The sequence below is a fragment of the Enhydra lutris genome, unplaced genomic scaffold, assembly GCF_002288905.1.
Source record: "Enhydra lutris kenyoni isolate GAN:26980312 unplaced genomic scaffold, ASM228890v2 scaffoldscaffold27, whole genome shotgun sequence".
In the NCBI taxonomy this organism is placed as follows: Eukaryota; Metazoa; Chordata; class Mammalia; order Carnivora; family Mustelidae; genus Enhydra; species Enhydra lutris.
In genome coordinates this window covers 4,747,923-4,761,694 of record NW_019154111.1, presented here as the reverse complement: position 1 = coordinate 4,761,694, position 13,772 = coordinate 4,747,923, and the positions used below count along the sequence as shown (strand labels likewise).

The 13,772-nt window shown below is 42.3% G+C and overlaps 1 non-coding gene across 1 annotated transcript; it reads left to right on the top strand.

Annotated features, from left to right (window-relative positions):
- Positions 1-13,660: 13,660 nt before the first annotated feature.
- On the top strand, positions 13,661-13,733 carry TRNAR-CCU. The gene has a single exon. It is a non-coding gene; the product is annotated as a tRNA-Arg (tRNA).
- Positions 13,734-13,772: the final 39 nt, after the last annotated feature.

Below are 13,772 nucleotides of genomic sequence, written 5' to 3'. Positions count from 1 at the left end.
CAACTTGTGGTGTCATCACTATTTATTGTATCTGTTTTTAACTGATGAGCATTTAGATTACCGTCACAAGGCTGACTGTGATATCTGTGGAGGCATATAGAAGTTCATCCTGGTATAGGTAATAAAGACCTGACGTACTAGAGGTGAAAGTCAGTGTCTGGGATCTTTGACGTTGCTTCTTATCCAAGTAAAGCTTTGAGAAGTACTTGATAAACCATTGTTTTTAAGGGTTTTGAAAACTGGAAATCGAAGCAGAAAAGCTGGTTCTGGGTGCACCGAGGGTTGAATTACATGGCAAGTGAGATCATGTGATTTTTTGAAGGACGGGCCCCTCTGATGCCGGTATGCCCCGGTATGTCATGAGGATCCTTACCTCGAAAATGATGCTCTCCCCCTTTGGTGTGTGCCTTGACGTGGCTTGTTTTTTCTGTCTGTATAATTACCTCTTCTGTGTCCCTGTGTCTGTCCCTCTACCATTTCCCCACTCTTTTTTCTAATAGGTGGCATAGCATGAAGGAGAACACGCTGACATTAGACAGATGGGTTCCCAAGTCCCTACTATAAAGTTGTGGCCCTAATTTAGACAAGATGCTTAGCTCCTTTTAGCCTGTTTCCTTATATGTACAGTGATGATAGCCAATGGTGGGGGCGTGGCTGAGTTAGAGACTAGATATGGAAAGCACCTAGCATAGTGCCTAGCACATACGAGCTAATTAACGGTGGCTACGTTATTCTCGCTCTCTCCTGCCTTTTTTCTTAAATTCATTTCTTTAAACTCATGCTTCCTCTTGTTCTCCTAACTTCCAAAACTACAGAGGTGAAGCCGTAGTGTTTAAAAAAAAAATTTTTTTCCTTTTTTTAATACTTAAAGTACAGAAGTGGATAAACATCAGAATTCTTTGATCACAGGTGTCAAGGAGAAACTTCTCTAAAAACTAAAGTCTGTTAAAACAGTAAAGGGCATCTTTTGGTTCATGTAACTAAGTAGTCTAGAGGTGAGCGTGGTGTAGGTGAAAGCTTTACCCAGTGGTTCGTGTCATCAACACTGTCTCCGCGTGGACAATCAAAGGGTCAGATTCCACACAGAGCCGTCTGACTTCAGGCTCTCCCTTTGCAGCCAGATGGCCACTCCCACTCTAAACGACATGTATGTGCTATATGTAGTTTATTTTTGCTTTATTGTACCTCAAATGCAAAGCAATGCATTAATCAGGGGCCTCAAGTCGTAGCACATGGTCACCATTCAGTACAAAAACTCATTCCCTCTCTTTATTATATAAGATTCAGTTTCTCCTTCCTTCCTTAGTCCCCAGTCCCCTGTATTTCATAGGTGCCCACTTGATACATGCCCCTTGCCATCCATATATACTTCTAAAATAGTGTTATTTTGTGTGTGTACACCTTTAATTCATACAAATGGTCTGGGGCTATAAATCTTGCTGTTTCCTCCTTTTCTCACTTTTCTTAGATTTGTCTGTGTTGCTATGTGGGCATCCTGTGTGTTGCTTATCTCTGCATGGTTTTCCATACTATATATCCACCACAGTTTACAGAAATGTTTCTCCGGTGGTAGATACCTAGATTGCCACCAATTTCTTATTGGCTACGGATAGTCTTCTGCGAGGTGCCTGTTCATCTCTGCTTATCATTCAATTGCATTTTATCTTTTTGTTGCAGATATTAATCTCTTACCAGGTTGAGATGTGTTTGATATTTTCACCTATAACCTCTCTTTTAACTTTGTCCATGACATCCTATGTTGAACAGAAAATCTTTATTTTTAATGGTCAAATTGATTCATTTTTCTACAGATATGTGTCGAGGGGTTTGTTAGGAGATACTTCCCTACCCTTGGGTCACAAAGTTCTCCTCTTACACTTTCTTCTATTAACTTTATAGTTTTAAGTTTGATCTATAGAGGTATTGTTCATGCATTGATTTCTGGGTACTCTACAATTGCTTTTATGAATGGCACGCTATTCTCCATTATACACTCTAATAGTGTTCACTAGTATCAGGGAATGCTACTGATTTCTGAAAGTTGAGTTTGTGTTCAACAACTTTGCTAAACTCTCTAATTCAAATAACTCATGATTATTTTATTAGCTTTTCAATGGAGATGATCATATAATCTACAAAAAATGACAGGGGGTGCTTGTCTGGCTCAGTAGAGCATACAATTCTTGATTTCTGGGTTGTGAGTTCAAGCCCCATATTGGGTGTAGAGATTGCTTAAATAGATAGATAGATAGATAGATACATAGATACATAGATAGATACATAGATAAGCTAGGGGGAGGGGACAGTATAATTTCCTCTCCCACTTCTTTCGCTTCTGTCTTATCTTAGATCATTACACTGGCCCTTTAATACAGTGTTAAAGAGTAGTGGTAAAAGCGACATCTAAAAAAAAAAGTGACATCTTTGTTCCTTATCTCTATTTTCTCCATTAAGTGTGGTGTTTATTCTAGATTTTTTGTATATAGTTTTTATGAAGTTAAAGTTCTATTCTGGGATGCCTGGGTGGCTTAGCTGGTTAAATGTCTGCCTTCAGCCCAGGTCACGATCCCAGGGTCCTGGGATCAAGTCCCAAATGGGGCTCCTTGCTTGGCGGGGAGTCTGCTTCTCCCTCTGTCTGCCACCTCCCCCTGCTTGTGCTCTCTCTCTCTCTCTCTCCCTCTCTGATAAATAAATAAATGAATAAATAAATAAATAAATAAATAAAATCTTTTAAAAAAAATCCTAAAAATCCCTAAAAAACTTCCTAAAGAGTCCTTAAAAAATTCCTATTCCTAATTTTCTGGGAATGTTGGTCATAGGTATGAGTTGGATTATATCAGGTGCTTTCCCTATAAGACCAATAACATGATCTACACCTCCAGAAAATTTCTTAGAAATGTATTCATAATTTTTTTATTCTCATAATCTTTAATGTATCCTTGTTTTCCTCTTTCATTCTTGGTTTTGTTTATAAGCATCACTCCCTTTTTCTTCTTCAGTCTTGCCAGTCTTATTCAGTCTTCTTCAGTCTTACTAATTTTTCAGGAAACCATGAATTTTATTGGGTACATCCATGTTCATTATGGTTTTATCTTTTTGATCTACTGTTTTTTCCACCAATATATAATGTCTCTCATTTTTCTTTATGATGTGTTTGCCCTATTGTTGTTTGATATCCCAGGTATCTATATTCTGAATAATATTCCATGGTATGAATATATCACATTTCTATTTATCCATTTGTCAGTTGATAGACACCTAGGCCATTTGCACATTTTAGATAGGATGAATAATGCTGCTATAAACATTTTTGTACCGTAGTTCCCCCTTATCCAAGTGGTATATGTTCCAAGACCCCCAGTGGATGCCTGAAACCACTTTTAGTACTGAGCCCTACATATACTATGTTCCTATACATACATACTGAAGATAAAGGTTAATTTATAAATTATGCACAATAAGAGATTATCAATAATAATGAATAAAATAAAACAATTATAACAATATACTGTGATAGAAGTAATGTGAATGTGGTCTCTTCCTCTCAAAATATCTTCTTGTATTGTACTCACCCTTGCCTACAAAATGCCTCATGATGAGATGAAGGGAGGTGAAAGACATAGGCATTATGATGTAGCATTAGGCTACCACCCACCTTCTGACACTGTCAGAAGGGAGATCATCTGCTTCCAGACCGTGGCTGACCATGGGTAACTGAAATTGTGGGCCAAGGGGACTACTGTACAAGTTTTTGTGTGGATGTATGTTTTCACTTCTCTTAGGTATGTACTAATAATATCTGATTAGGTATGGAACTGCTGGGCCATATGGAAACTCTCTGTTTAACTTTTTGAGGAACCACAAAACTGTTTCCCACAGTAGCTGAAACATTTTGCATGTCTACTAGCAATATAGAAGAGCTTAAATTTCTCTGTGTTCCTGTCAACACTTGTTATTTTCCATTTTTTTGATGAGAGCTATTGCAGTAGGTATAAAGTGATACTCATCCTTTTGATATGCATTTCCCTAATGACTCGTGGTGTTGAGTATATTTTCATGTGCTTATTAAGTACTTAGTATATTGGTATAATTATAGTAGATAGCTAAGTATATTAAGTATAAAAGTACTTCTTCAAGGAGAGTTTCCAAACTTTGTGACTTTGTGCTGTAACCTTTCTAAGGCCTTGCATGTTTGAACTTACCATTTTTACCTCCTTACATTTATAGACTAGTTTAGCTGGATATAATATTCTAAGTTATTTTCCTTCAACACTTAGAAAATATGACTCGATTGCTTTTTTGTCTCCAGTGTTTGTTAGAAAAACTAATGTCAATCAAATTCTTACTCTTTGGTGGACTATCTGCTCCTTCTTTTAGAATTTTGTTTTTGTCTTTGGTGTTCTTTAATTTCACTATAATGTGTCAAAATTTAGTTTTGCCATATTTATTCTGTTTGGTGCTCCATGAGACCTATGTATTAGAATCTTTTTTTATCTTTAATTTTTGAAAGCTCTTATGATTTCTGTAAATATTTTCTTTCCTAAATCTATTTTCTCTCTTTCTGGAACACATATGGTACAGATATTTACATCATCATCTCTTCAGCATTCTTTTATATTCCCCATCTCTTTCCAGTACCTTCTGGGAAAATTCCTTGAGCTGATCTGAATCATTATTCATTTTTCAGCTATGCAGCCATTCTTGTTTCTATCCAGTCTATCAGGTTTATTCACTATATCATACCCAGTATTTCCATTTGGTTCTCTAGAGCTGCTTATTTGTCATTATTGTCCTCCTATCTCAGGAACTATCTTTACTATGCTTATCTTAAATTCTTGATTTGTTCCATTCTGGTTTGTCTAGTACAGTTTGTTCCAGTTATTGTCTCTTTTGGTGTGACTCTACTCCTCAAATATCTATTATTTTCACTTGTGAGGTTGTTTTTTCCAGGGTTTATAAACAGCTTTCTTAGCTGGGAATGTATACTAATGGCAGAGGCCAAGGTGGGGCTCTAGCATGTGCTTTTAAGAACCAGGCTGGGAGCCTCAGAGGGCATTTCTCAGGGCCAAGTCCCAAGCACCAGAGTCAGATCTTGACCCAAACTGTGGGTCCAGTCTTGTGGTTATTGTTTTCCGCTAACCTGTTCACAGTGGCTTATCTTTGTGTTCAGCGATCTTTTATTATATATCTCTGCACTTTTTAACTTCAGCTATGGGCATTCTTTGAGGCCTAGATTTAAAGTATGTCCCTCTAAAGAGTATTTGAGTTTGCTTTTTCCTGGCTCCTAGGAACATTACCAACCGAGGACCACGCCAAACTAAGCGTTAGCTTAAGGATTTCAGAGCCTCAGAGACAGGATGGATCTCAGCCACTAAAGCATGTGACGGTTATTGCTTTTGGTTAGGAACTCTTACAGAAGGTTCTCCACCCTGCTAGCCCACCCTAAGCTGAGATTAAGACAGAAAGGTCTGGGAGTGCCTGCCTGACTCATTCGGTAGAGCATGTGACTCTCAAGTCTCAGGGTTGTGAGTTTGAGCCCCATGTTGGGTGAGTGTAGAGATTACTTAAAAAATAAAATCTTAAAAAAAAAAAAAAAAACAAAAACAGAAAAGTCTCTTCTTAGTGAGATCAGGGATATTTTTTTCATTCCCACCAATGAGGTCAATTTGGGGTGTTCCATCATTTTGTAAGAGTTTTTTAATAATTCTTTTTAAAAAATATTTTATTTATTTATTAGAGAGAGAGAGCAGAAGCAGAGGGAGGAGTCAGGGGGAAGGGTTGGGGGAGGGGCATGGGGAGGGGCAGGCTCCCCACTGAGCAGGGAGCCTCACACAGGACTCCATCCCGGGACCCTGGGATCATGACCTGAGCCAAACGCTTAACCAGCTAAGCCACCCAGGTGCCCCAATTTTTAAGACTGTTTTTTTTTTTTTAAAGATTTTATTTATTTATTTGACAGAGAGAGATCACAAGTAGGCAGAGAGGCAGGCAGAGAGAGAGGGAAGCAGACTCCCCGCAGAGCAGAGAGCCCGATGCAGGGCTCGATCCCAGGACCCTGAGATCATGACCTGAGCCGAAGGCAGAGGCTTTAACCCACTGAGCCACCCAGGCGCCCCTTTTTAAGACTTTTTGATCTGACCTTTCCCATGCTAGTCTGAGGCCTTCTTTGCTTCTGATGGCCTATGGCAAATTGAAATCCAGACTCTAGGCCACCAGGGAATCAACAGATCTCTTCAGGGCAAATGCTGCTTCATACTCACTCTCCTATTCCTCTTCCTTTGCCATCTCTGGCTATTCTGGCTCCTTTACTGTCAGCTCTGTTACGCTTTGAAAAAGTGTTTTTTTGTGTGTGTGTATTTGTTAAAATCTCACCCAACGCTTATGGTGTTTTATATTGAGAGAATTCTCTGTACATCTCATCTTTCATAATGTCAAAACCAAAATCCTATAAATATTTTGTATAAAATAGTTTATATGTAAATATGTTAAGTGTACATATTAATATTTAATATAAAATTATATAGCTCTTTAGTATTTAATTCTCCATTAACTGTACATTCACAGCCCAGTTCATAAATCAGACTGTTGTCTGTCACCCCCAGTGCATCAGGTGTCCTGAGGAAAGGACAGGAGTTCCATGAGGAGGAGGGGTTGACCATAGCAACTTCACTTACTAAAATAGGACTCTTTCTGTGTCAGTTTCATCAGAAACCCCAAAGGCTGAGAACAAAAGAGTAGGCGCCAAGTCTGTCCACATTCTAAAGAGAGGAGGAGCTAGGTCACCTATGCCACCCATGCTAAGAGACTGTGAAATGGATCCTGGGAAGCACTAGCTCACTTCTGGGAAGGATTAGCTCGGCATCCACCCCAGGAGATGTAAGAGAACGTGAGAGGATTTCTGTGGATGTCCTTGTCAGTATGCTGGATGTTTCCTGAAGTCTCCCGAACCCGGAGAGGGTGGGGCTGCTTCCTCTTTGCCTCATGCCAAATGAGGGGGCACTTCAAGAGGACCGTTTGAAGAGCTTCACACATCCTGTGGAGTCTGAGGGACACAGGGACTGGTGTCTGACTCCCTCCTAAAAGCCTAAAGACAACCTGTCGGGTGGCCAGCTCCTTGAGAAGACAAGCCTGGGTTCAGAATGGAATGGCTTGCCCGTCCAAAGCTCCTGAGTTCCTGTGGGCCTGATGTAGTTCTCAAGAAAGGAGTGAGGTTTGCTCATTTTAAGAAGGAATCCAGCTGAAGGGAACCTCTGGAGGCTTGAGATGACATCAGTGGCGGGGAACCTGGGGTAGGAATCCGAGTCACTAGAGAAGGCGTGGCCTACAGAGGAACTTCAGGTGAGAGATCGCGGGGATGGACAGAGTCTGGAGAACCCAGGAGGAAGCACGTGTGAGGAAAGCTCCTCCCAGAGGACACTAGCACCAGATGGCAGGTCTGCCACTTGAGTAGGGAGAACAGGCCCAGAACAGCCGTCGCTGGGAAGAGGAAGTATGTGTGACAAATCAGAATGGCATTGACCATGACCCCCATCCTCCCTCAGATGGGCCATGTTGGGGAAGGGGAGAAGTTGGAAATTAACTGACATTTGAAGTCTTAATAGATGACTGGGTGAGACTTGCCAATACCCAGGAAGAGAGGCTATTTCTGAAATGACGAGGGGAGGCTGGAAATTCTTCAACCTGTTTGTTACTTTGCAGAGACTGGAAAAGCCGGAGATGTCATCCAGGCAGAAGGAAAAAACAAAGCATCACAGCAGGTTTGTAGGGGAGCTCGTGAGAGCATAAAGTGGCTTTCTCTTGACCCCTGACAAGTCTAGCTTGTTCTACAAACAGGCCGTGTCTGAGGAGCAAAGAGCAGGTCAGGGAGACAGAGAAGCTGGCCGTGTCCTCCACCCTTCTTGGCCCATGGCAGCCTCAGCCGACAATGGGGAGAAGTTCTACTGGGTGAAGTTTGGAATTGTAATGTCATACGGCCTGGATTTTCTTAAAACCAAAGAAAAACAGCTAATCGTCCTGTTAGCTCTTGGAATAGCTGCGTGAACCATCACAATTTCATGCTGGCGAGGAGGAATTCAGCCAGGAGGTTTGCGAGCCACGGTGGGGAAAGGACTAGATCGCTGCTCTCTGCCTGCATCTAGCACGTTGGCTTGCTTGTTCATAGTCCCATTTACTTCTATTACAACGTACTGCAATTTATAGGCTACAGGAGGTGATTAGTTAGGTTAACGTGATGAAAAGTAATATCTTTCAACAGAAGAAATTACTGTGTAATGCTAAGCAGTCGTGAAAAATCCCATAAACTGCCAAGAGACTGAGTGATTATCTTGTTGGGAAGTATTCCCAGGAGTTTTACAACTGAAAACTTAATTGCTATTTTTCTTTTACAAGAGAGGCAAGTGTTTCTTAATTGCCTTCCTTTTCCATGAGGATGAGAGATGATTAGGGGGACGCTCCTGCGGGGTCCACAGTCTTTTGTCAGCCAGCATTCATCCCCGCAGCCGTGTGTGCTGCTCTCACTCTCCGTGGTCCAGGGACCAGAATTATGGAAATGACGCCTCCCAGACTCCTTCGCCTTCAAGGTTCTGGATGTACTTTCTTTCTGCCAGTGTATGCAGGTGAGATTTTTGTAGGTGGGAGCACCTAGCAAAATGGGTAGGTCACGGTAGACTTCAAGTTCTCCCCTAGGGTCTAGGTGATCTGTGAGCCCTCATGTTGGTAACTGGGTGCAGATCTGATCAGCAGTGGGGGTTCCTTGCATTTTTCTGAACTGGGTGACCGCCCCAACCTCCTAGTAACTGCTTAGACCTGCTGAACCTTGGCGGCAACTTCCCCAAACTCGTCCAGTCCTTCTAAACGTGCCCTAAGCTTCTTAATGCCCTGTTTGCTTGGAAGGTCTGCAGCGGGCTCTCTCTTGCTGATGGACCCCTGATGGTCACAGCGTCTAGTAGCTGGTATTGTGAAGGAAATGAACATGCTGAATGGGTCCCTTAAGTTAGAAGTCATTTTTTAAAGTTACAAAGGAGGCATTAACTGCTTTTTTTTTTTTTTTTTAAGAAACTTATGTGATGAAGAGAGAAATTTGAAAATTGGTCTTTAGAAATACTTATCACTATGTGATTCTGTTGCCCAAAATGATGTGTTAAACCAACATTTTCAAAATACTGAAAAGTACTGAATTACATTGTTTTCAATAAAATAAACACTACTCTTTCTTTGCTGAGAGAACGTAGGACTTTTTTTTACCATTAGTAAATAAAATAAAAATATTTTCCAAATGTTGTGTATTTCATTTTTAAAAACAGCCTTTTAATTCTATTTTGTGTGTATTTTTAACGTATGTACCATACGTCTCAGTAGTGCATGTATATAGTTTAAAAATAAACGCAAACACTTATGGGGGAGAAGTTATAGCAGAAAATGGATTTTTATTAAAAAGATACAGGGTAGGGGCGCCTGGGTGGCTCAGTGGGTTAAGCCTCTGCCTTCAGCTCAGTGTCCCAGAGCAGCAGCTCTGGTGTCCTGGCGCCCAGCTCCTGTCCACTGTCATTGTGTCCGACTTGCAAGCTATTAGCAGTTGTTTTCACTGGATCGGATCGGAAGCAGGATTCTGGGTGAGATCTTTGTGTGGCTTCTAAGTCTGGTCTCTGGCCTTTTCAGGAAATTCTGAAAATTACCCTGTATCTTTTTTTTTTTAAAGATTTTATTTTATTTATTTATTTGACAGACAGAGATCACAAGTAGGCAGAGACACAGGCAGAGAGAGAGGAAGGGAAGCAGAGAGCGCAATGCGGGGCTCGATCCCAGGACCCTGAGATCATGAACTGAGCTTTGGTGTTAGATTGTCTGGAGCCAAACTCCAGCTTTCCACAGACGGTTGATCATGCTGACTAAACCATGAAACTATTCTGAGATTGTTCCCACATTTGTAAGTGGGTAAAAAGAGATACTACCTCATAGGATTGTGGTGAAGGTCAAGTGAGACATTACCTGTAAAGTGCTCTGGGACGTCATCCTTCACACACTTGCAATCCTAGGTTATATAAGGCCAACAGAAGGGTTTTATTTGATAAACTGTTTTTTAACATGATCAGTAACATTTAAAAGTTAGGGCATTTCATAAAAATGCTGGATTTACAATTATTGAAAAGTCAGTGGCTCTGGCAACACTGGTAACACTTTCCTACTTTGCAACTGAGATTGAGCTGAAAAGCAGCTAGCTCCTTTGCAGGATGTAGGAACCCACCTGGCCAGTTTTACTTTTGTATTACCCGCCTGGTCTCTGCTGTAGGGTTTTGAGTTTGTAGCCTTGCAACTAGGAACCTAAAGACTTTCCAAAGCTGCAAAACTGAGAAATTTGGCTAAATTGTTCCCACAAACTTTTTCAGACTGATTTGCTGTTTTGTTGTTGCAGAGTAATTTCAAAACTTACTGGAATCATTCCCAAACAACAGCCATCTTATCACCTTTAATGATTCTTGGAGTTAACTGGGCTTAGCTGGGCAATTCTCTGCTCTATCTGGCAGAGACTGTGGTCTTCTGCAAGTGCCGCTGGATTAGGACATTCAAGATGGTTTACACATGCCTTTCTTGGGTTGCCTGGGTGGCTCAGTTAGTTAAGCAACTGCTTTTGGCTCAGGTCATGATCCTGGAGTCCTGGGATTCAGTCCCACATCAGGCTCCTTGCTCGGCAGGAAGTATGCTTCTCTCTCTGACCCTCCCCCTTCTCATGCGCTCTCTCTCTCTCTCTCTCTCAAATAAATAAAATCTAAAACAAAAACAAAAAAACTCTTCAGCGGAGAACTCACTTGGTGCTATCTCAGTACTCCTCCACAGGCCTTGGGGATTTCACAGGCTGGTAGCTAGCTAAGACGCAGAAGTGAAAGTTGCTAGTTTTAAGGCCTGGTCTTGGATAGATGGCCTGGAATATCACTTCTGATGTATTCTGTTGGTCAAAGCTAATCAGAAGGCCAGCTCAGATTCAAGAGGGGGAGGGGCGGTGGGATGGGAAATAAGCTTTACCTCTTTTTTTTAAACTGGTGAAAAAAAAATTTTTTTTTTTTTTTTTAGATTTTATCTGTTTATTTGTCAGAGAGTGTGTGAGCACACAAGTAGAGGGGAGCAGCAGCCAGAAGGAGAAGCCTTGCAGGGAGCCTAATGCGGAGCAGGGAGCCCAATGCAGGAGGACTCAGTCCCAGGAGATCATGACCTGAGCAGAAGGCAAACACTTAACCCACTGAGCCACCCAGGCATCCCAAGCTTCACCTCTTGATGTCAGGAGCAAGTTATTTATAAAAAGAGAAGACTCTTGGAAGCCCATCTCTGGAGGCTAGTGACTACATATAGCTAACATTTCATGATTATTTACTCTCTGTGTAAGAAGGGCTTAGAGCAGAAGAAAAGAGTCTCTTGACCATTTAGTAAAAAGGAATTCAGAATTAGTAATTACTCTGTACCACAACATATAAAGTTATAGAAGGCCTATTTCCAATAAATTCTCCCACTTCCTCAGAGCTGGCTTAAATTTGCTATATCTTAGAAAGCTGGTTAAACAAATTTATAGTTAAATATTCAGCTGACTAAATTTGAAAGATCTAATTGGCTTTATTAATCAAGTCATAAAACAGGTAGCATCCCATCCAGCAAATATAGGGGCGCTCCAAAGGGCTACAGAAAACGAAAGGCTTTTTAAAGACAGAAATAGTTAAAAAAAGGGAACTATTAGCTAAGAATCCATTGTTTTAAGCAATGCTGCCTTCCTGAGGGTAACGGAAGGAGTCTATCGATTTCCTAATGCTGACCAGTAAATTTCCATACTGACTGGTTATAGGTTCAATTCCTTTTCTTTCTTTTTTTTTTTTAATTTATTTAGCAGAGAGAGAGAGATAGAGAGAGAGATCACAAGTAGGCAGAGAGTTAGGCAGAGAGAGAGAGGGGAGGCAGGCTTCCCGCTGAGCAGGGAGCCTGATGTGGGGCTCCATCCAAAGACCCTGAGATCATGACCTGAGCCAAAGGCAGAGGCTTAACCCATTGAGCCACCCAGATGCCCCATAGGTTCAATTTCTGAGGGTTTCTAACTGCAGTCAGGTTAGGTGTTAATTCTTGGTTTACTGACTTGGGGTCTTAATCTAAGTGAGGCCATTTTCAGCCTGTGGTTTTCTAGTTAACAATATTAAGAAAAGAATAACTGATAACATTCTCCCCAAACCCTAGTTCATTCATATTAAGTCATTCTAGTCTGGTCTCCTCTAATGTTCATACTGTGTCAGGATTCTAGCCGGATTACGAACTGTTGCCTCGAAATTGGCCACAGCTAAATCTGGTGAACCCTGACAGGGACCCAAGAGGAGGGAGCTGTTAAAAGTAGGAATTCATGGTCGCCTGGGAGGCTTAGTGGGTTGAGCGTCTGCTTTTGGCTCCCGTCATTATCTCAGGGGCCTGGGATCAACCCCCCCACCCCCAATAAGGCTTCCTGCTCAGCGGGGAGCCTGCTTCTCCCTCTTCCTCTGCCCGTTCCCTCCACGCTCTCTCTCAAATGAATGAATAAAATCTTGGAAAAGGAAGGGAAAAAAAAGTGGGACTTCAGGAATCTGAGCAGTTGCTTCCTGGCTCACGCAGAAGACGACGGAGCGGAGACACAGGTATCCTATTTGTAAAAGGTACGATTAACACGTAATCTAGAGAACCTCCAGGAGCTCAGAGGTGAAATGAATCGTTTTAACTTTACCGTATTACCCACAAAGGCCTAGAGCAGTTCCTGACCTAGACTTGTCGAGGAAAACTGGAAGCCCAGAAGATAAATAGGGATGTTAACACAAAATGGTTAAACCTCAGGCGGAGGGAGTAACAGGAATGAAGAAGACGAGAGAAGCTGGGGCACCAGGCGCAAAGGGTGTGAGGAAACGAGGAGAGATGACGGTTACGACACAGGCAAGGGTCCAAAAGTTTCAGGGGCAAGAGGGAGCCACTGCGAGAGTTAAGGTTGTTGACAATGAGAGGTGACTTGTCCAAGCTGCACAATTAGGACCAGAGCCAGAAAAAGAGGTTCTAATTATTTCTGATTAACTAATTTCCGGTGAATTAATAAATCCCCGCTGTCCCACGTTTATCTTCCACCCGACAACTCAAAACGTAACACACTCGTCCCCTACTCGCCAACGGCTTTGCGGAAATGGCCTCAGCGCTTCAACCGGAAACAGAAAGTGACCGATGCGGACGCCACCTAACAGCGGGTTGGGGGCAAGCTAAATCCGGAAAGCCGCAACACCGGAAGGGGCCAGCTGTTTCCGGTAAAAATCCGACGCGGGAGAAGCTCAGAGGGCGAGTCTCCGAGGGTCGACCAGTGTACCCAGCGCGCTCTGCTCCGTGACATCGCTTGCCCACTTTTGCGCAGGCGCAGGGGTACAGGGCAGGCAAACGCGGACGCAAAACCGTGCGCGCGTCCGTTCTCCGTCCGGCGCAGCGGTGCTGTTTTGAGGGTAAAGCCTTTGGAGCTGGAACGCGGGCACTTGTTCGCTGAACTACAACTCCCAGCATGCCTCACCCCTCATGTTGGTACTAGGTGTGGTGTCTTAGGATAGGTTAAAAGGCGACCTAGATGACGATGACGTACCAAAGAGGAAAAAAGAATTGAATACGTTGCTGGAGCGACTCGTTCTCGGAAGCCCCAGTGGCCTAATGGATAAGGCATTGGCCTCCTAAGCCAGGGATTGTGGGTTCGAGTCCCATCTGGGGTGGTTAGCTTTTCGTCCTCAAAATGACTTTTGCCGTTTTTA